At 29.1% G+C, this 21,480-nt stretch overlaps 1 long non-coding RNA gene across 1 annotated transcript; it reads right to left on the bottom strand.

Annotated features, from left to right (window-relative positions):
• Window positions 1-18,590: 18,590 nt before the first annotated feature.
• Window positions 18,591-18,940, bottom strand: LOC136080012 (uncharacterized). Its single transcript, XR_010638379.1, has 2 exons — window positions 18,808-18,940; window positions 18,591-18,708 (listed from the first exon to the last, which is right to left on the bottom strand). It is a non-coding gene; the product is annotated as an uncharacterized LOC136080012 (long non-coding RNA).
• Between the last annotated feature and the right edge of the window lie 2,540 nt (window positions 18,941-21,480).

The raw sequence follows: 21,480 nt of genomic DNA, 5'->3' as shown, positions 1-21,480 counted from the left end.
GCGAACTTGGTTGAACAAAGATATTACTGTTAACAAAAAAAATGTTGCATCAGGTTCAGGTAGAAAGTGCAAGAACTGGGAAGATTTAGGTGATAGAAGCAGAAGATCTAAGGTATTAATAAATAAATTAAATTCAACCCAGTTAAAAAAATAGTTTACAAGCTTAAATATTAAATATTATCTTGTTTAAGGTTGCCAAATTGGCTGAACATCTGTTGAAGCATTGGCATTTGCTTCAATAAAAAAAGCCACTAGAGATCCAAGCAAAAAAGACTTCGTTGATCTTGTGAAAAGTGCTACAAACTCTGAAAAAGATAAAATCAAAAAGATAAATTTTCCGCTAAAAATGAAAACCGAAGATGCCTTGAGCTTAAAGATTCATTGTGACCTTTCTGATGAACAGTATCAAATTATTAGAAATTCATCGATAATACATAATGCAGATATATATCCTTCACTTCATGAAATTAAGAATGAGAGACACAAATGTTATCCTAAGGGTTTAATTGTGACAGAAACATCTGTTTCAACTTCTCTACAGGGTATGTTTAATCATACTCTGACAAGGATATTAACTTTTACGGAATGCCAAGACTCTATGAGAATGTTTGCTAAAATTGGGGGGAGGTTTAAAGGTCTACTTCATTTTAAAGGTGGTTTTCATGGTGCCTCAAGTCAAAGTGTCTATAAACATAAATACACTGATACAAATATTGGTGAATCCCAAGTTAATGAACAAAGTATTTTCCAGACAGGTGTTGTTCCACTTATATTAACCATCATGAACAAAAATGTATGGTTAAACAAAAAGCCCTCTAGTATACATTACTGTATACCCCTCCATCTCCAATATCAAAAAGAAACGGAAGAATTGATAAGAAATGAGTATGAACTTTTAAAAGCAGAAATAAATAGACTAGTCAAGTTTGAAGTAAAGTTAGAAGTAGAGGAAGGCAAACCGGATACGACTATCACATTTAAGTTCAAACTAGACTTAACCATGTTTGATGGTAAAGTGGTTAATACCCTCACTAACACTCTGTCCTCGCAATCATGTAATGTTTGCGGAGCTAAGCCCAGTGAACTTAATAACCCAGCATTGATCAGATCTAAACCAATCAATGAAAAAGCTTTATTTTTTGGTCTTTCTACTCTGCATTGCTGGCTCAGATGTTTTGAATATATTTTACATTTAGGATATAAATTAGACACTAAAAAATACTTTGCCAAATCCCCTGCTGAAAAAGCATTAGTAAAAAGTAAAAAAACGAACATTCAACTGAGGTTTAGAGAAGAGCTAAGTCTTATAGTTGATATGCCCAAACAGAGTTTTGGCAACACTAACGATGGAAACACTGCCAGAAGAGCATTTGAAACTTTTGCTGATATAACGGGAGTAGCAGTAGATGTAGTTATTAGATTGAGGACAATCCTAATAGCAGTATGCTCCTGTTATGAGTTGAACACTGAAAGTTTTGGCCAGTATTGCTATGAAACTACAGCTCTTATACTCAAAAACTATTGCTGGTGTGTGATTCCCCCAATTCATAAAATCTTGGAACAAGGTGTGCAGATATCTGAGGCATTAGAACTGCCAATTGTTTACTTCTCTGAAGAGTCACAAGAGGCTCTAAATAAAGAAATTCTCAAAGCTAGATTAAACCATACAGCAAAGATATCTAGAAAAAATGTTATGAAAAACCAGTACCAATACTTGTTAATTAGAAGTGATCCTGTAATATCAAACACTTGTTTTAAAAAAGACAAGGTTGAAAATGGAAAAACACTTACCCCTGAAGTTTTATCTTTGTTAATGCTGTAATAATGAAATAATGCCTTTTTATTAGTATTAGGTTTTCTTTTTTTGTTTTCTTGAAAGAAAAGTTAGATAAGATAGATATTTATTTTGTTTTTAATATATTTTAATATTATATAATAATAAAATACTTTTCGAAGCAGTTTTTCTATTTAATTAATAAATGTTTTGGTTTGAGGAATTTAATTTTTTTAAATTAAGTCAGTCATTGTGCGCGTAAAAGTCTCTAACGCGTATACGCGTAAGTAGTACGAGCCTGAGGCACAAGAAATATTTAGATTAAAAAACATGTGGAATTCTTTTATATCGTATTTTGGATCAAGGAATTCGATTTTTTTATAAAGGTTATATTTTACGCGCGTAAAAGACAGTTACACGCGTATGCGCGCGCCTTACGCGTCATAGATACGCGTAAAAGTTATTTTTAATGGAAAATTTAAATTTTTCGACCCAAAATACGATAATATTGATGTATCACATAATTATATATGATAGTTATATAATTTTTGCCGTTTTTTCACCTTTCTGGCTCACTGTGCGATGTTTTGAAGTCTATAAAAAAATCTTATGGACTTCAAAACGGATTTTTGCTAAACGGATATAATTGTAAAAAATAAAACTTTTTTATTCCAAAATGTTTATATTAAAATTTAATTTTCAGTATTGCAACATATGAACAATTTTGGGTTTTATTTTTAAAAATAATGATAAAAAACCAAATTTCTTTCGAAACGAAACTCTTTCGCACCGCAATTTGAAAAACAGCTCTTAATAAAAAAAAACTTACGAAACGGGGCATAACAAATATATTTAATTACGTTTTCTGAATCAAATACGTATAATTAACTAAGTAATTAAAATACTAATTTTTTACATAATATTAATAAGTTTCAGTTTTAAACTTCTATAAAATAAATTAGACTTCCATAAAATATACTTTTTAGAATGCCATTTAATGAAAAAGAATTAAATAAAGAAAATAACTTGAACATATGAATGCAAATGCGTAATCGGGAAACAATGCCTACGTGAAATCAAAAAAAGACCTAATTTAAGTGATGAATTGCTAAAACTTAATTATGTAATAAAATGCTTAAAAATCGCTCCCACTAGTTTGCAAATAGATTAATTCTATGTTTAGTCAATTTCAATATTTTTAATTTTGAGGTGCTCTGTTATATGCGCTTTTGCTTTTATTACCTCAATAACAACAAGTAAATTAAAAAAAACTTTAAAGACATTCTTTTCAATGATTTTTTCTAAAATGTTTTTCTTTATAAAAATTGAAAAAAAAGTCTGGGTGGGAAGGATGTTTGTTGCCCCTTGTGTCGTTGGCCCTAATAATGTTTTAATTTTCAACACCCCAACGTTATTGGGACTATACAAGCTGAAAGTTTTAAAGCTCTAGCTATTTTGGAGAGCAGTAAAAACTTAGTTGCAAGGTTTTGCAGCAAAAAAGTGGGCACGTACAATGCAACCCTTCCCCGGGTTTTTGTCCCTGGAAACAATTTAAACATAGTAGCTCACCAGGACTATACAAGCGCTAAAAGTTTCAGAGCTGTAGTTAGTCTGAAAGGTAGTGATAAATTAATTCCAAGATTCAGTAAGAAATGACAACAAATAATAAATAATAACATTTTTTTGTATAACAATTAAAAACGTTTTCGATTCTATTCCGGAAGCGCACATTCCGAAACGCTCCTTCCGTTAGGATCTGTTTCGCAAGTATTCTTTCGAAACAACTTGTTTCGCAAGTTGTTTTTCGTATAGTTATTACAAAATAATTATTATTTCTTTTTTTCGTATAATGTTACGGAAGGTGAATTTGCGCAAGTACAACTTCCGCAATACCAACTTAAAAAGGAAGATTAAAAGACGAAATTTTCGTAAGTTTTTGTTTATTGCAAACAACCCTAGAATATATGCAAAATTTTAGAAAATCTATTATCAGGAAGTGACTCAAAAATTGATTGCAAGATTTGATGCTCACAGACCGACAAACAAACAGACAGAGACGAAGAGTTAATAAAAGCATTGTTAAAAATCGATATTGCTGTGTTATGAGATTGACAATAATGTTTCTAATTATAATATAATTACAATAACGATCCAGTAGTAGTAGTAGTAGTAGTAGTAGTAGTAGTAGTAGTAGTAGTAGTAGTAGTAGTAGTAGTAGTAGTAGTAGTAGTAGTAGTAGTAGTAGTAGTAGTAGTAGTAGTAGTAGTAGTAGTAGTAGTAGTAGTAGTAGTAGTAGTAGTAGTAGTAGTGGTAGTAGTAGTAGTAGTAGTAGTAGTAGTAGTAGTAGTAGTAGTAGTAGTAGTAGTAGTAGTAGTAGTAGTAGTAGTAGTAGTAGTAGTAGTAGTAGTAGTAGTAGTAGTAGTAGAAGTAGTAGTAGTAGTAGTAGTAGTAGTAGTAGTAGTAGTAGTAGTAGTAGTAGTAGTAGTAGTAGTAGTAGTAGTAGTAGTAGCAGTAGTAGTAGTAGTTTAATTTTGCCGTTAAGAATGTATACAACGTATAAATATAACAAAAGGAAATGGCTGAAGCAACAAGAAAGTATCAATCAGCCTTTTCCACCGAGCCCCATTGCAATCGTATTCACAAGTCCGTAAATTATTAAAGATTCTTTACAAAACGTCAAGTATAAGAAGTTAGGAAACAAAAAAAGATTTAGTTAAAGAAAAAAGATTAGTTAAGAAAGATATAAAATGTATAAATATATATGTGTTCAAATGTATAAATATATATGCATTCACACATACGCACATAACGCCTACACACATACATATATATACAGACTGCCTCGTATAGTCGTTTTTATAAAAAAATGATTAAATTTCCATCCACAAAATATAAAATACATAAAAGTGTCGAAAATAAAATAAATATACGATAATTTACAAAAAGATACTGCATGTTTAGATTAAATGAAACAAAAAAATTAAACTCACTAAATTTATAGACTAAAAACTCAAAAGTAAACATTTTTAAAGAAGTGTGATGAAGACATTGATATTCTTAATAATAATAGTTGATTTTCTTCTTATTTTAGTTTTTTGGTAGTTTACATGTTAAAGTTGTTTAAGTTAATGTATCATTATAAATTTATTTTGATAACTTCTAAAAAAGACTGGCAATATTTAAAATATTAAAGTCCATATCTACTAAATAATATTTTATCCATATTTACTAAATGATATTTTAAATTAGCTTTGAACTGCGGAAGTATTTGCTTCTTATAATGAACAATCTATTTAAAACTTTTCTATAAAAAAGGTTCCCAATACTGAATAAAATAAGAACATAACTTTAGATTAAATTTTGGAGTTTCAAATTGTTTACTGAAAATCTGGTGGAACTCTGCATGCCAATATATTTTTGAACGTTTTACCTGTTTCATATTGTATAAACTGTTTACTGCTTGATGAATATTCTTTAAACCAGAGTAAGTTATTGTTTTTAATCCATAGTATTCAAGCTTTTTAAGAGGAATGACATGGTTGACGGTGTCAAAGGCTTTAGACAGATCAATACAAACTTCTAATGTCAAACAATCATCATTGAAGACATTTGTAACATGGTAAAAACGTGATCGGTTTAGTTATATTTTTTAAAACCAAATTGCTTGCTGAACAACATTTTGTTTACCGATAAATAGCTGTTAAGCCTATTATACATTATGCGTTTGAGTAACTTAGAAAAGCAAGGCAGAACCGATATTGGTCAGTAATTTGAAGTATTTGTCTCATCACCAGATTTAAAAATAGGTAAGACTCGTGCAATTTTTAGTTTTTCTGGAACAGTAACTGATTTAATAGAAAGATCAAAAATGTGGTATAGAGAGGATTCTATAATACTAAAAACTGATTTTACTGCATGCACGTCAATTTGATTAAAACCTGCACTAGTGTTGTTTTTAAGACTATTTAGAGCAGATCGCAACTCATAAATATCTAGTTTAGATTCATCCATTACTTTATCATAGGTTTTTAAATATAAATCATATGAAGAAGAGCTTGACGGAATTTTTTCAGCTAAGTTAGGCCCAATATTAAGAAAGGAGCTGTTCAAATTTTTAGTAATTATTGTTTTATTGTATATAAATTTACCATCTACTAAAATTTTTTTGCCAGATTATTTTATACATAATTTTTTGAATTCCCAATAAATTCTTTAATTACCTTCCACGTCTTTTTAGTGCTTCCTTTAGTTTTTTTTAACAATTTTGAGTAATAAAGTTTTTTGGAGTTAGTTTTAGTTTTTTTAACATATTTTTATAATGATATAATTTGTTCTTTTTATAAGTTTTATTTTTTAGGAACTTTTCATTCAACTTTTTTTTTCTTCGAGGATTTTAGTAGCCCCTTAGACATCCAAGGACATAGGAGTGACTTGGTATTTATAACATTTTTTTTCTCAGGAAACGCATTTTCATACTGATTACAAAAATGATGAAGAAATAGTTTGTTGGCATTGTTTGCCTCACTTGATTTCAGTAAAAGGTCTCACTCAATCTTATATTGTAAAAGGTCTTGGAATTGCTGTAAGGAGTTTTCATTGATCTGCCTTTTGTATGTATTAGTTTTTGAAGGCTTGTTGCTAATTGTAATATTTTTAGTATTTAGAAAAGTACCAAAATGATCTGATGAGTCTGTCTTAATTATACCAGTATAAAAAGAGCTTTTATAAAAATTGTTGGTGATTATATTATCTAGTAATAAAGAAGAGTTTTTAGATATTCTGGTTGGGTTAATTATTGTTGGAATGACATTATGTTGAAGAAGAGTATCTATTAAATTATTAAGGTTATTTGAAGCACCTCCTTAAGTCCAAATTGATGTCAACGACTATGTATATATACTTTCGTTCTTTATTGACTTGAGTTAAAAATGTATTTAAAAGAGTTTTAAACACTGTTAAATTTCCAGCTGGTTTCCTATAGAGTAAGTTAATCGAACCTCGCCCACATCCGAACTAATGTTGATGTTGACAGGCTGTTATTAATTTTACACAGCTGCACTATATATCATTACATAGCTTATTCCTTCAAGTACAAAACTATGCAGTATTCTTTAGACTTTATGAGAGTAGTTGGCAGTACCATTATAAACTGTACAGTGTGTCAAAAGCACTGATTCTCGCCCACTTGAACTCAATCTTACCATGTTGATTTAAACTTGCTGTGTGACTTTAAAAAAAAAATTTAATTACCTCGGTCGACGTTATAAACAGGTGAGTAAGAATAAATTTTGTTAGTTAATGTGTACGCTCAATTGTACCAATTTAATTAAAAAAATATAAAACCATAGGGTTTTTTTGAATGCGAACTTTTGCCCCTCCCTAGATTCTGACCTGAATCTGGATTGTGAGATCAACCCTAATTGTAATTGTAAAATGTCTATTTAAAATAAAGTTTTAACAGTTGCAATATAGATGTTAGTGAAATGAACTTCTTTTTGTTGTTGTTGTTGTAGACTTTTTGGCACCAGAGTTGTTAGTGGGTTAAGAAAATTGAACCCAACCCAACCCACTGCCACATGAACCCAACCCAACCCATGGGTTGACCCACGGAGTGCATGCAAACATGTATAATTATACCGTTAAATTGGCGACATTTTAATACATTCTAGCCTATACAACCATATTAAATACAAATAATATGTTGTTACTCAGTTACTGTCACTATATGTGTTAGTAAGCAAACTAACAAAGAACAGCTTTAACATAAATGAGCACTATATTAGTGAAACATTTCATTTCGCATTCCCCAGCGTACTAATTCGATAGCTTTTACGTTAGCCGGTGATAGTTGCGACCTTGTGTCTGTAATTATGTAATTATATAAAATGTAATTGTGTCTGTAGCGTCTATTATTCTCTTCTTTATTTCTGCAGCTTGTAGCCGTGTAGCTTGCGTTACAGTTTCACGTTTAACTACAGCGTCAGTGATGTCAAATTTTCCATACTTGGCGCCAAAGTCAACACATGTTTGAAGCAGTCTCTTAAAACCATCGTGTTCGACAGATCGAAAAGAATGATAACCATCAGCACAGAATTCTACTTCTTTTCTTTTCATAAGGTCACAGTCATCTTTTGTCAATTGACACTTTAACGCGAAACATTGACGAATCTGCAGTTGTTTGCTGTCCTTCGTGCCGCATAATTTTGCATGATTTATGAGATTTTTTGTACCAAAGCAGCTTAGACCATCAGCAGACTTATACGCATACACTTTTTTGCATACGGTACACGCACAGAAATATTTCAATTCAACACTCGATGGCTCTCCATTTCCGGCAACGTCACGCTTTTCAAATATTAAAGTAAACCTATCCCAAATCGCAGATTTTGCAGCCTCGTACGGTTTGAATAAATAATTATTGGGGTAACGTTTCAATTTATTTTCTAATTCATCGGCATTCGCCATCATGCTTAGTTTGAATTGTAATGATGCTTTTAATTTAATTTTATGCTGTTTATATAGCCGTACTCAGCGATGAATTTGCTATATGACGTCATTCACGCAGAAAAAAACGCTCTAATCGCTAACTGTAAAAAACTGCTCTTGCGTCATCGAAAGTAATTATGCTTTCGATGACGCAAGAGCAGTTTTTTATTACACTAATTATTATACATTTTTTTTTACATTAATACAACGGCCTGGATATCGATGTGTTGACGTTAATTCGACGGTTGGCTTTAATAAAACTGCGTCATTCGATAGCAAATCCGTTAAATCTTAAGCGCAAATTATGAAATAAACATAACGGTGAAACGGCGAAAATACAATGAAAATGCAGCTAAGGCGTGGGTTATCAGTGGGTTATACTTCCTCAACCCAATCCAACCCAACCCATGGGTTAACCCAACCCACTAACAACTCTGGTTGGCACGATATTCTAATTTTTTTTTCTCTGCTAATAACTTTTTTTCTTCTTCTTGTTTGAGTCGCTTAGCAGCATTATAAAGTCGTAGTTGTTTTCTTTTGTTCCTGTTTTCTCGTTCCTGTTGGATTTTGTCTCAATAATATTTCAGCTTTGCTGAGTATTCCTCTTGAGAAGTTTAAACAAAGTATTTAAGCTGACCTTCCCTGTTCGCTATCTTTTTCCGTGCGGTTGCCTTTGGATATGCCAATCGCATATCATATCCATCGCCTGCATTAATAAAATTATATTCTCAATAAAAGTACAAATATTTAAATAACTTTAAAAAATCTGATTTATTTTAAAATTAAAAATTAATTAAAAGTTGCGTTGTTGCTATGAAAGTATTGATCACATTGAGAAATGATTGACTTGCCAGGGTAGGAAGAGTATGCAAATAGAAAATCTGAAACTGTGGTAGAATTAAAGTTTGGTGGTTCTAAGATTTCTTTTTCTTTTCGCTTAGTAAAATTGGAAAACTATTCACAATGAAGTCAACATTTTTTTCTTCAACTGGATTTACCAAATATGCAATCATATCAACAGTTTCTGCTTCCAAAGTAGAAACGTTGCTTTCTAACGAACTTTGAATTGCGTTACTTTCATCAGTGACATTTTGTAATTGTTCTGGATAATTAGCAACTTTTTAAGCATCCATAGAAAAATCAAAGTCTAAAAATTAATTTCTTTAACAATTTATGATTGAAATTCCTAAGAAAATAATAAATAATACTATTGACATCCAAGTTAGTAAACTTTGTGCTTCATTCAGAATTTTTATTAATAAGTACATAAAAATTAGTCAAAATTGCAAGCTAAAGTTTAACTAATAATTTTTATTGTATAGTAGAACTAGAACACAATAGTACAATAACCGAAGAACAAACGTTTTGAGTAAACTCTGTTTCTTTTTCTAATGCTTTATTTTGATGATCAGGTTTATTTTTGGACATGTTGTTAATTTTTATTGTATAGTAGTACTAACAAAAACACAACAGCACAATACTAACCAAAGAACAATTGTTTTCCGTAACTACTGTTTCTTTTGCTTAATTAAGGTATATTTTTTAGACATGTTGTTAAGAAGTGAACGTTTCAGTGCACACCAATCAGAAACCCATTTTTGCAAGCAAAATCAAAGCCGCTTTTAAATGATAGTTGTAGCTTGTCAACTGAGCAGGATTTATTTTAGTTTCCGTTATTTGTAAGCATTGTGATGTAGTCGGAGTCTTGACATTATTAACATTAGTAATAAGTCCACTTTCTGCTGCTTTCATAATAAATTTCTTAATAACAAAAGTACAAATAATGGAAACTGAAATGAATCCTGTGCAAAACATTTTCAACGTCTTGATCATTATCTGCACCAGGTATTGAAATATTATCAACGGTTGTATTAGCTGATACCTCTTCAACTGGACGTAGACAGTTTGGCAAATATGCATCACTCGGAATAGACTGAGGATTAAATGGATAAATTTCTCACGACTTGAACCCAGATGTAATGTTGCTAAAAGTCATTGCTTTTTCCCAAGCTGAAGCAAATATTCTTGAAAAATTTGAACAACAAGCAATTATTCCTTGAAACAAACCCATCAGATCTTGTGTTGTAGAGCGATAATAATCCTTCAGTGGCTTGAAAAAGGTGCGGCAGCATGGATAAACTTAGTTTGATGTGTGTAAAGACATTTTAACTACATGTATCTGATTCTGGATAGCAATATAAATAAGCTAAATAATGTTGTGACAGTCGTACCCATTTAGAATCAATCGCTGAGGACGTTGGGGATCAATGTTTTCTAAAAACTTCTTCTTAAGCCATAGTTTACAAGACCCTGTTTAGTCCAACCATTACTTTCCAGAATCTACTCCAACTTTGCTCTATTGCTGACATAATCGTTAATATAATAATAAGTTTAAAGTAACAAGTTTTTTTTTAAGTAATAAGTTTTTCTTCCTGTGCAAAAAGTAGGGTAGATTTTCTTGCTAGCTTTGCTTAAAGAAAAAATTTTTACTGAGAGATAGAGAGTCTGTCTCTTAGTGTTGTACCTGGCACATTGTACCACACTACTGCCTTACGCACTAAAAATGATGGCTCTGATCTGACATGCTTAACTGCATTCATCATATTTTCTTCACTCCATTCCAGGAATTTATCCCCATTTCTTAGTTCTGGTTTATTGATTAATGAAATAATTGGAACCATTGACACGAGTTAAAGAAACATCAATTGTTGGTAGATGTTTCATTTGACAAATGTCAAGAGTACTACTAATTGATGTTGAAGGAGTTATACCATTATGTTAGTATTTGTAACCTAATCGCAACCCTAGAACTTCACAGCATTTAATTTACGATGAAGTGAATAAGTATTTAGCTAAGTAATTACAAAAGTCTATAGAAGAAGAAACATTGTTATTTTACATAATATGAATTTTGGCCCTTTTGAAGGTTTTTGAGGTTTTGAACCAAATGTTTTAGTTATTTTAATAACTAAAACATTAGTTCTAAAATTGAAAATAAATAAAACAATGTCAAATGAAATACCCATTATTTCTAAACACTATTATAAAAAAAAAAAAAAAAGCATAGGATTAAAATATAAAATCAAATAAATCAATGTTAAATTCTTTCTTACCATTGATTATCAGGAAAAGAGAATGCAATTAGACAAAGTTTATTTATTTACGATATTTTCTTTGCTCTTCTTTAAGCTAATTCATTTTGTTTTGATGAAGATGAGCGTTTTATATAATTACTCCATACTCAACGCTGGGTAATAATACTGTTATTAGCAATTTATTAATTAGCTTCTTTAATAAAAATGCACAGAGGAAGCGTATTGTTTTGAAGGCAATCAAAAATACATTAACGTGGATATCATTAATTTTTGTCAAAGGAATTATCAAGTAAATCTGGGGTTCAATTTTACCCTAATGCCAAGGATGTTGAATTAAAGGAAATTAATTTATAAAATAATTTCCTCAATAGTATATAGAATAAAAGTTCATATAAAATATACTTCTTTAAAAGTATTCAAAAACATAATGTTCTTAATATGTATCCTTACGAAATTTTATGTTTTTGAGTTTCAATCATTTATTGAATGTCATCCCAAATTATTCAAAAATTAATGGGGGTCACGGCAAAAGGTTTTTTTTTTTAAAAACTGCTGGTAGCGTAAGTCTTAATATAACATGGTGTCTATTTTCGCTACTTAGGTCGAGATTTAATGCATTGGGCGACAGTTTGTTTATTCTGTGGGCAAAATTGAGTTAATTTGGTAGGTTAAGCAGAAAACAATTTTATGCATATTCTACCATTTCAAATGGTTGTAAATGTTATTAAAATCAGAGAATAAACAGCGGAGAACAAAATTAAATTATAATTTAAAATACACAATAAATAATTAACTCGGTTGAGTTGCATTAGCTGGTTTGAATTTGGCAAATTAAGTAGCAAAAAAATTACCGAAAACCAACCAAATTTTTTTTAAGAAATACTTCTTTATTTACGATTCTCTTGAGATAAAGGTTGTTTTGATTTGATAAGGTTGGTTTGCTGCTCTAAATAAACGTCTTTTTAATGGTGCAGCGTGTGAGCTAACTGACATATAAGTAATTAATGATATAGGGCGACATTGAGTGATGGGCGAAATTATGTAAAATTACCCTAAGTAGAATTAAATTATTATGTTTTTTGTGGTTTTATAAACAATTTCAATGCATAATGACTCACAGTCTGATTCATTAACGCATAGGCTATTATGTGGGACAAAGTTAATAGAATTGCGAACAAAAATACTTACGCCTCCACCACAATATTTTTTTCGCGGTTGATGAATTGACGTGTAATTAGTTAATTGAAAATGTAAATTTTGTTGATCATATTTGCACCACGTTTGTGTTATTCAAATAATGCTAAATTTATGTTTTATTTCATCCAAGAAAAGTTTTAAGTTTTTCAAAATTTTTATTTAGACTTTGGATTGTTAGTATTTAATATTGAAAATGCTTCTTTATTTTTTTTTTTAAATTGCGCCGATTCCTAAACTCTGAAGATTTATATTCAAAACTAAATTTGTCGAAACAATTTGTATCAGTGTCATTATCATTAAGATTATGAAAAAGAAAATTTAAGTTCATGGCGTTCCGCCATTTAAGAAATAAATAAAAATAAAAATAATAATAAGAAAAAATTTAAAAAAATAATTATTTTATTTAGCCTACTGATTAATCTCTTTTACTATTAGCTTGTCGTACTCTATAACGGCACATTTTCCAGCATTACGCGCAATCTTCTCCTAATTCACGTCTTATTTTGTTTGTTTCGTATGAAAAATCTTCATTGATAAAAATGCCTGTTCCTTTAAGCATGTTTGCGTGTTTAAAAATGTTCTCTTTTTTTTACTATTCAGCAATTTAACTATGATTTTTGATTTATCCATTCCATTCTCTTTGATAATACGTCTTTCGAAACAGTGCGCTCTTTTAATAATTATGTTACTTATTTTTGTTATTATTTATATTATGTTAATTATGTTACTTATTTTAATTATGTTACTTATTTTAATTATGTTACTTATTTTAAACTACTCTTTTAGAATAAGTTGTTTTTTTTTTTAGCTTGTTCCCATCTTTGTTTTTCATTTTCTTATACACAGTCTATTCTAATATTGTTTCTTTTATTTTTATCTTCTAACTTTCTCATACTTTCTTTTAGTCCATCGCTTTGTTTATTTGCTTCGTTCTGCATTGATTTTAAATGCACTGTCTGGTTTAAATCTGTTGAAATTTCTGTTTTATTAACTTTTTTAGTTTCTATTCAAGATTTATAACTTTTTCATTAATTAAAGTATTTTGTGTAAACTCGATACTTTTTTCTAAATCTTTAACGTGTTGCTGCATTACTTATTGCTTTTTTTCGACAATCGAAATACGGTTTGTTATATTTTCAATTAAAAATCTTGTCCATTTTGTCGCTTTGAATTTCTGCATTTCCTGATATAATTTTTATCAGTGAACTTTCTTGCGCTTTGAATTTTCCCTCCATTATATTTTCAATTTCTTTTTTGCTTGCCATTTGTAAAAATATTTTTTTTGTATAAAATTGTAAAGAATTGTAAAAAATACGCTATTGTAAAAAACAGGTCCGTTCACATTGAAAGCCTCAAGTATATATATATTTTTTTTTTATAGTTTATTTTGTCATTTTCATAATAAGTTATTTACAAAATATTTTAAGTTAAGATATGACCAGAGCAGGCAGAAGACAAAAGTCTTATCATCTAGCCCCGTTGTATCGTTTACACTATCATAAATCTATCTTAAATTTTTACAATATCAATAAAATAATATAAATACTTTTAAATAAACATTTTTCATTTTTTTATACATAAAAAAAAATATTTATACATTCATAAAAATATATATGTATAAAAAAAAAAAAAAAAAAATACAAATTTAGATAAATAAGCAAAAAAAAATATATGTTTTACTTTTAAGCAAACGAAAGAAAAGTTAAGAATTGAAAAAGAAGATATTAAAAATAAAATAGAATTTGAGATATGTCATAATCACGTAACTGTTTTTTTAAAATAACTTTGAAAGTTTGAAGTGAAATTAAAGTTTTACTTTCAATCGGAAGGAATGAGTTCCACAAATGTGGCCCTTGGTATGCTATTGAGAAATTAGACTGTTTTAATAAGGTTTTTGGTACCTGATAGTTATGCAATGAATGCTTTTTTTGATATTTATGATTTATAATAACAAAAAGGTCGTCAAAAATTTTTATATATATATTTAGCATATATATGATAATCTAGCATATATATGCTAAATATATTAGTCGCAGCATATATATTTAAATCTAGACATGAATAAAAGAATACTGTAGATATTTAATTGATAAACATTAAGCACTCCAAGCTTTTTAAGCAGTGGATTGGCACTGGTGTATTTATTAGCATTTAATATAAGGCGGCTTGCTTGTTTTTGTTTATTTACGATACGCTTTAATTTTGATGGATAAATGCTGGCCCACGCAATATTACAATAACTGATATAGCTATGGATAAACGAAAAGTAGATAAATTTTAAGCAGTTTTTATCCAACATATGTCTTGTCTTGTACATAATTCCAATACTCTTTGAAATTTTATTTTCTATTAAATTAATGTGGTCTTTCCAACTTATTTGTTCGTCAAGCAAAACGCCTGAAAATTTAATGCAGAATGTCCTTTGTAAATTGGTTTTTTCTATTGAAATATTTGGGAGTTTTAGGGGCAAAGTTTCAGTTTTGGAGGGTTTAGAAAAAGAATATATTTGCTTTTAGTTTTATTTAGAGAGAGTTTGTTGGCCTTCAACCATTCATTGAGGTTGTCAAGCTCACGATTCATAGTGATAAAGATTGACTCTATGTTTGAGTGGGTATAAAAAAACTGAGTGTCGTCAGCAAAAAGTTTGAAATTTAATTCACTAGAAGATAAGTAAATACCGTTTATATAGACAATAAATAATAAAGGCCCTAGAATAGATCCCTGTGGAACTCCGCAAGAAATGTTTTCTAGTTTCGTACAGGTTTTATCATAAGATACACATTGTTTGTGATTAATAAGATAGGAAAAAAACCATTTATAATTATTCTTTTTGACACCATAATTTCTGAGTTTGTAAAGAAGAATAGTATGGTCCACAGTATCGAAGGCCTTTGAGAGGTCAATAAAAACCCCAAGAGTATATTGGTTGTTTTCAAATCCGTTTAAAATTTCTTTAACTAATTTAATTACTGCATGTTCTGTCGAGTGCCCTTTTCTAAATCCGTACTGATTATTATTAAGCAATTTATGTTTTATAAAATAATTGTAAAGCCTATTATGCATTATTCTCTCTAGAATTTTAGAAAAACATGGAAGTAATGAGATATATATAGTATTAAGTCTATAATTAGATAATTTAGAAATGTCACCGTCTTTAAAAATTGGAACTACTCTTGCTAGTTTTAAGAGGTCAGGAAAAATACCATTATTAAATGAAAGATTAAAAATAATTAGTAAGGGGTTTTCAATAATATCAAAAACTTCTTTAACAACCCTTGGGCTTATGTCATCAAGACCTGAGCTTTTGTTTGGTTTTAACATATCAAAAGCAAACCGAAGTTCATCAGGAGACACCTCAAGCTCATCCATCACACAGTCCTCTTCTTTAATATATGATTTAAAATTTTTATCTCCGGGAGTTATTTTATTTGCTAGGTTTTGACCGACGTTTATAAAAAAATTATTAAAACTCTCTGCGATAACTTTTCGCTCATAATTGCTGTTCTTTCATCTTCAGTGTATACATATTTTGGTAAAGTATTACCATGATCTTGTTTATTATTTCTTATCACTTCCTTTATTATATCCCAAGTTTTTTTGTTATTACCAATATTATTTTGTAGTGATTTTGAGAAATAATTTTTTTTAGCTTTCTATTTCAGGTTTTCAAACAGGTTTTTGTAAATTTTATATATTTTTTTTGTTTTGATAAGTTTTATTTTTTAAGAATTTTTCATATAGTCTTTGTTTTTTCTTTGAAGATTTAATAAGCCCTTTTGTAATCCAGGGACTTTGTAGGTTTTTAAGCTTAGTTTTTATTTCCTTCATCGGAAACGCTTTGTTGTAAGCATCAATGAACTCATTGTAAAAAAAAATCATAAGCAATATTAACATCTTTGCAATTATTGAGTTGTTTCCAGTTTACTTTGATTAAATAATTTCTAAACGCCTCAATATTAATTTCATTAATCTGCCTTTTTACTTCCCTTTGTACTTTGGTTTGTTTTCCTTTTTTAAAAAAATCCGAAATGAAAAAGATTGGAAAGTGGTCGCTTATATCGCTTTTTATGATTCCGCTTTGAATGTTGCATGTCGTAAAGTTGTTAGTAAAAATATTATCAATGAGAGATTCGGTTTGAAGAGTTACGCGAGTAGGTTTGTTAATTAAGGGAATAATGTTGTACTGAAAAAGAGTGTTTAAGAAACGCTTTACATCGCTATCAGTTTTAACATTAAGAAGATTTAGGTTATAGTCTCCCGTGATGTAAATTTGTTTGTGTTTTACTTTTTTTAAGTAGCATTTTAAGTGTTTTAAAAAAGATTTCTTATTTCCGCATGGCGGTCTATACAAAACAGTTATTAAAATGTTTTTTTTGATTATTGTGGTTTAATAATTCGATAGTTAGAAATTCAAAGTTTGCGTTTTGAATACTTAAAATTTCTATTTTCTGAAAATGGATTGAGTCATGAATAAAAATGCATACACCACCACCAATGCCACCACCTCGAGTTTGGTGGATTGCCTTATAACCTGGATTTTGAAAATTATTTTTTTCATTTCTGCACCATGTTTCTAATAAGCATATTATCGTAAACTCAGAGTTTATATTTTTAAGCATTGATTTAAAACTTTCAAAGTTTTTGTTCATACTACGAATGTTTAAAGTTAGAGTTGAAAATAACATTTGTGACGCATTCATGAGGTTAGATACTTCCTCATATCAAAATAGTTAGACTTGATTATGACGTCCTCCAAAAAGTTTCCATCCGGATCATTATCATTATTCAAAAGAAGTGTATTTTGTGTATTAAAAATTTCTAAAAGATTTGTTACGTTTGATCTGTTAACCATTTTCATTATTATAATATTTAAAATTAAGATTAAAAATGATTAGATTTCTAGCTATATCAATTTGAATTATTATAAACATTTTTTAAAATAATAAGTTTGTCATACCTCACGATTACATTTTCTCCATTTAATTTTCTCACTTTCGCTTCAGAAAATAGATAATTACATTTTTTTTTTAAATCTTTTTTGGCTCATTTTTAAATGCTTCATTTGATAATATTACAAAATGTATTTTTTTTTTTGTTTCCTTTTTAAAATATGCATCTATTCTAAGTATTATCTTTATCTCCTTGACCTTCAAAAATACATTATTTTATTAATAAAAACTAGCACAAAGCAACCCGTAATACGGGTTACGGTCGGTCTATTACTTAATTTACAGTGGCTGTTTTACACAATTTAAAGTTGCGAAACCTTAACTAATACTATGTAAGAAAACGCCTTCAAATTAAAAAATTAGGCCATCTGCAAAATTAAAATAAATTAATTTACCAATTATTTAACGTTATTTGAGTAATTTAAAACCGACATAGGTCATATCAGTGTATGGCAGAGCCATTTTCCTAGACATTACAAAGCTCAACACAGTACGTTTTTAGTTACTGACACAAAATAATAACACTTCATCATGCTTTAAATTGACGAAAAAGTAAAGCCAAATTCTTATTATATTTTTTATATCATGAACTTTAATTAATAAGATTAATATGAAGTATACTTTGACACTAATAAAAGACAGTATATTAACAGTATATTTAAAGTATATTTTCTCATATATTTTGACACTAATAAAGGACCTCCCTTCCTCGTTTTTGCCTTAATGGTGGCCAGGAGAATAAAGTTATTTTTATTAAGAGTAAGCAAGTTTTTGATGAAGACTTTTTACCAAAATAATAAAATGTAAAACAATGATTTACATTTTTAAGAATTTTTTCTTTTTAATATATATAAGAATTTAAAATATATAAGAATTTTTTCTTTCCTCAAAAGTGTTGCAAATGCAAACTAAGCAAATTAATTAGTTAAACTCGTTATAAATTTTAAGTAATTTCGTATTTGACAAATGCGCAAAACTACAATATTCTCCATGTATTTAAAGGTTTTTAGTTTGTTTTTAATTGCGACCCTTCTTTAAAAACATCTCTTAAGTTACGTACAACAAATTATTAGGCATAAAAAAGAGAAATTTAAAAAAAAATTGAACTAATTGCATATATTTATATCATTTTAACTGACAAAAAATTTACAATAAAAGGAAATCAGGGTATTTTTTTTAAAATCGTATAAATGCGTCAATCGTAAATCTTAAAGAAAAAAAAAATGGAGTTATGATACCGTACTTACAAAAAAAAAAAAAAAAATAAAAAAAAAAAAAACCACATAAAAACTCAAAATCGATTTACCTATTTATATTAACCTATGTTGACATGGCAGTTAATATAAACATTTATCGAAAATGTAACTATAAAATCTGTTTCCAAGTACAAAAGGATTAACAATACTAAAAAAAAATAAAAATCAAATTAAGATATAAATTGCATTTTTAGCAAAATGTTGTCTTGGCCTTTAGTAAATAGATAAAAGCAGTAAGTTCCAATAATGAAACTACCAATTATTCATTTTTAACAATAGACACCAACGTGAAGGTAAGCCAAGCAGTCTATCAACACAAAACATCACAACAATAAAACATAACAATAGAATATTTACACCACACCCTTGATCCTAAAATCCAGCGAAAATAACAAACCAAATTAAAATATGAAAAACAAAATTAGAAAACCAATTTTAAGTTAACTATATTTATCTTTTTACTAAACATATAAATACATAAAAGTATATTTGCTTTTATATTCAATATTAGTTATTTAATTACTTCAAATTTAGGACATTAAAACGCCCTAAATTTAAAGATCAAGGTTGCATACTCTCTCTCATACACATTACGCTAAATATTAACAGATATTATGTGTTTTCAGAATAATTAAAAAAAGGCTAGACAACACAACCTAGCTCTAAAGCAGTAAGACCGCCTGGCACTAAATACTGCCAAGTCACACCTCTGCTATAAGTACACCGCTTGGCTGGCAAGGTTATCAATCTTGTTCAACATAATGCCAAGTCACACCACTTTGAAAACATGGAAACAACATAATTTTAACATATATACAACTATAAACAAATATGGTTTTATATAACAAATATAAACACATTTTATAACAATATTAAATGACAGATATATTTAACAAAAACTATGAAAAAAAAAATTAAAATAATAAATAAAGTTATACATACAAAATGTGCTCACAACCTACAAACAGTAAATTTTCGAAATGAAAATCTATAATGAATGAAAAATGAAAATGAAAAAGACTATAAATTAAGAACATTAGAAAATATAACATTATTTGTGTAACACTTTCCACCTACCATACCTTGAATGAGATATTTATCAATTTTGAAAAACAAACTATTAAATGCTCTAGTTCTTGAACATGCAACATATAGTTGACCATGAGAGAAACACGGTTTTTGAGATATACCCCAACTCTATCAAATGTTTGACCTTGAATTTTATTAATTGTCATTGAATAAGCCAATCTGACACGAAACTGACGACGTTTCAGAACAAAAGGTAAATTAGAATCTGATGGAGCCAACTGAATTCGAGGAACAAAAACCCGTTTACCACCAGAAACACCTGTCAAAACCTCTGCATCAATATAATTATTTTGAAGAGCACTAACTTTCATTCGAGTACCATTGCATAACCCAGCTTTGAGATCTGAATTTCTAAGTAGCATAATTACACAACCAATTTTCAATTTTAAACAATGAGGTGGCATACCTAAAGGAGTTAAGCTGTTCAAAAACTCAACAGGAAAATTGTTTCTTTCATTAAGGTCATCTGTATCAATTTGATCAGCACTTAAATAAATTTTGACCTCACCCGGCAGACATTCAAGCACTTCTTCATTGATTGATAATGAATCAACATTAGTTGGTGTTAAAATCACGCGCTTAGAATAATCATTTTGATCAACATCTCCAAAAATCTTTTCAGCAATCGATTCATTTTCTCTAATAATTCACTGATTTGGTATTTCAATGCATCCTTTAAAAGGATCCTCATCTTTGACAGGCATTGTTCCACTACCAAGTTTTAATAGCCATTGGGAAAATTCTTTTTCCCCATCATGTACTCTCATATTTTCAGTTAATGTATTTTCTGATAATAAATTTCTGCACCCATCGCCACTGTAAGGAACATTTTATACACGATTCTACAATTTCAGCTGGTTGTCCTCTTTTTACAACAGGCAGTATTTGCCTGAAGTCACTACCAAAAAGAATGACTTTTCCTCAAAACGGAAAGTTGTTGTTGCAAACATCTTTTAACAACCTATCAATTGCATTTAAGGCATGTTTAGGTATCATGGATGTTTCATCAAGCAAAAACAAACTAACTTGTTTTAAAAAATGTCCATGTATAGAGTTAGGGGCTACATTACATGTGGTGTTATCCAATATTGGGACAGGAATTTTGAATAAACCATGCAATGTAGATCCATTTGTAAGAAGAGTTGCTGCTATGCCAGTCCATGCAGCTGTAGCAGATTTTAAACCCCTACTTATGGTTTCAGCAACCAAATAGTTATACGTAAACGTTTTTCTACTACCAGCTGGTCCATCCATAAAAAACAATCTGGAATGTTGATTTTCTACACTTGGTTGCTCGTTCAATGCAGCAAGGACAGCATTACTTACATTTAACTGATTGACATTAAAAAGCGGTCAAAAAAATTTAGAAAATAAACAAATATCCTTTTTTATTAGAAACAGTTAAGTGTTTCTAATAATATATATACACTGCAGGCCAAAAGTTTCCGGACACTTGATATTTTTATATAAAAAGCTAAAATCTATCCTGTATCATTAAATTAACCAATAAAATTAATTTATAATACTTAAACTTACTAATTTTAAGTGTTTATGTAAGTTTGAGGTCATTAATTGGGTTTTACTGACCTCAAACTCAAATAAGTAAGTTTTTTTTTTTAATTGTTTATTTTAAC

Source organism: Hydra vulgaris, chromosome 05 (genome assembly GCF_038396675.1).
Source record: "Hydra vulgaris chromosome 05, alternate assembly HydraT2T_AEP".
In the NCBI taxonomy this organism is placed as follows: Eukaryota; Metazoa; Cnidaria; class Hydrozoa; order Anthoathecata; family Hydridae; genus Hydra; species Hydra vulgaris.
This window is presented reverse-complemented; position numbering and strand designations above follow the sequence as displayed.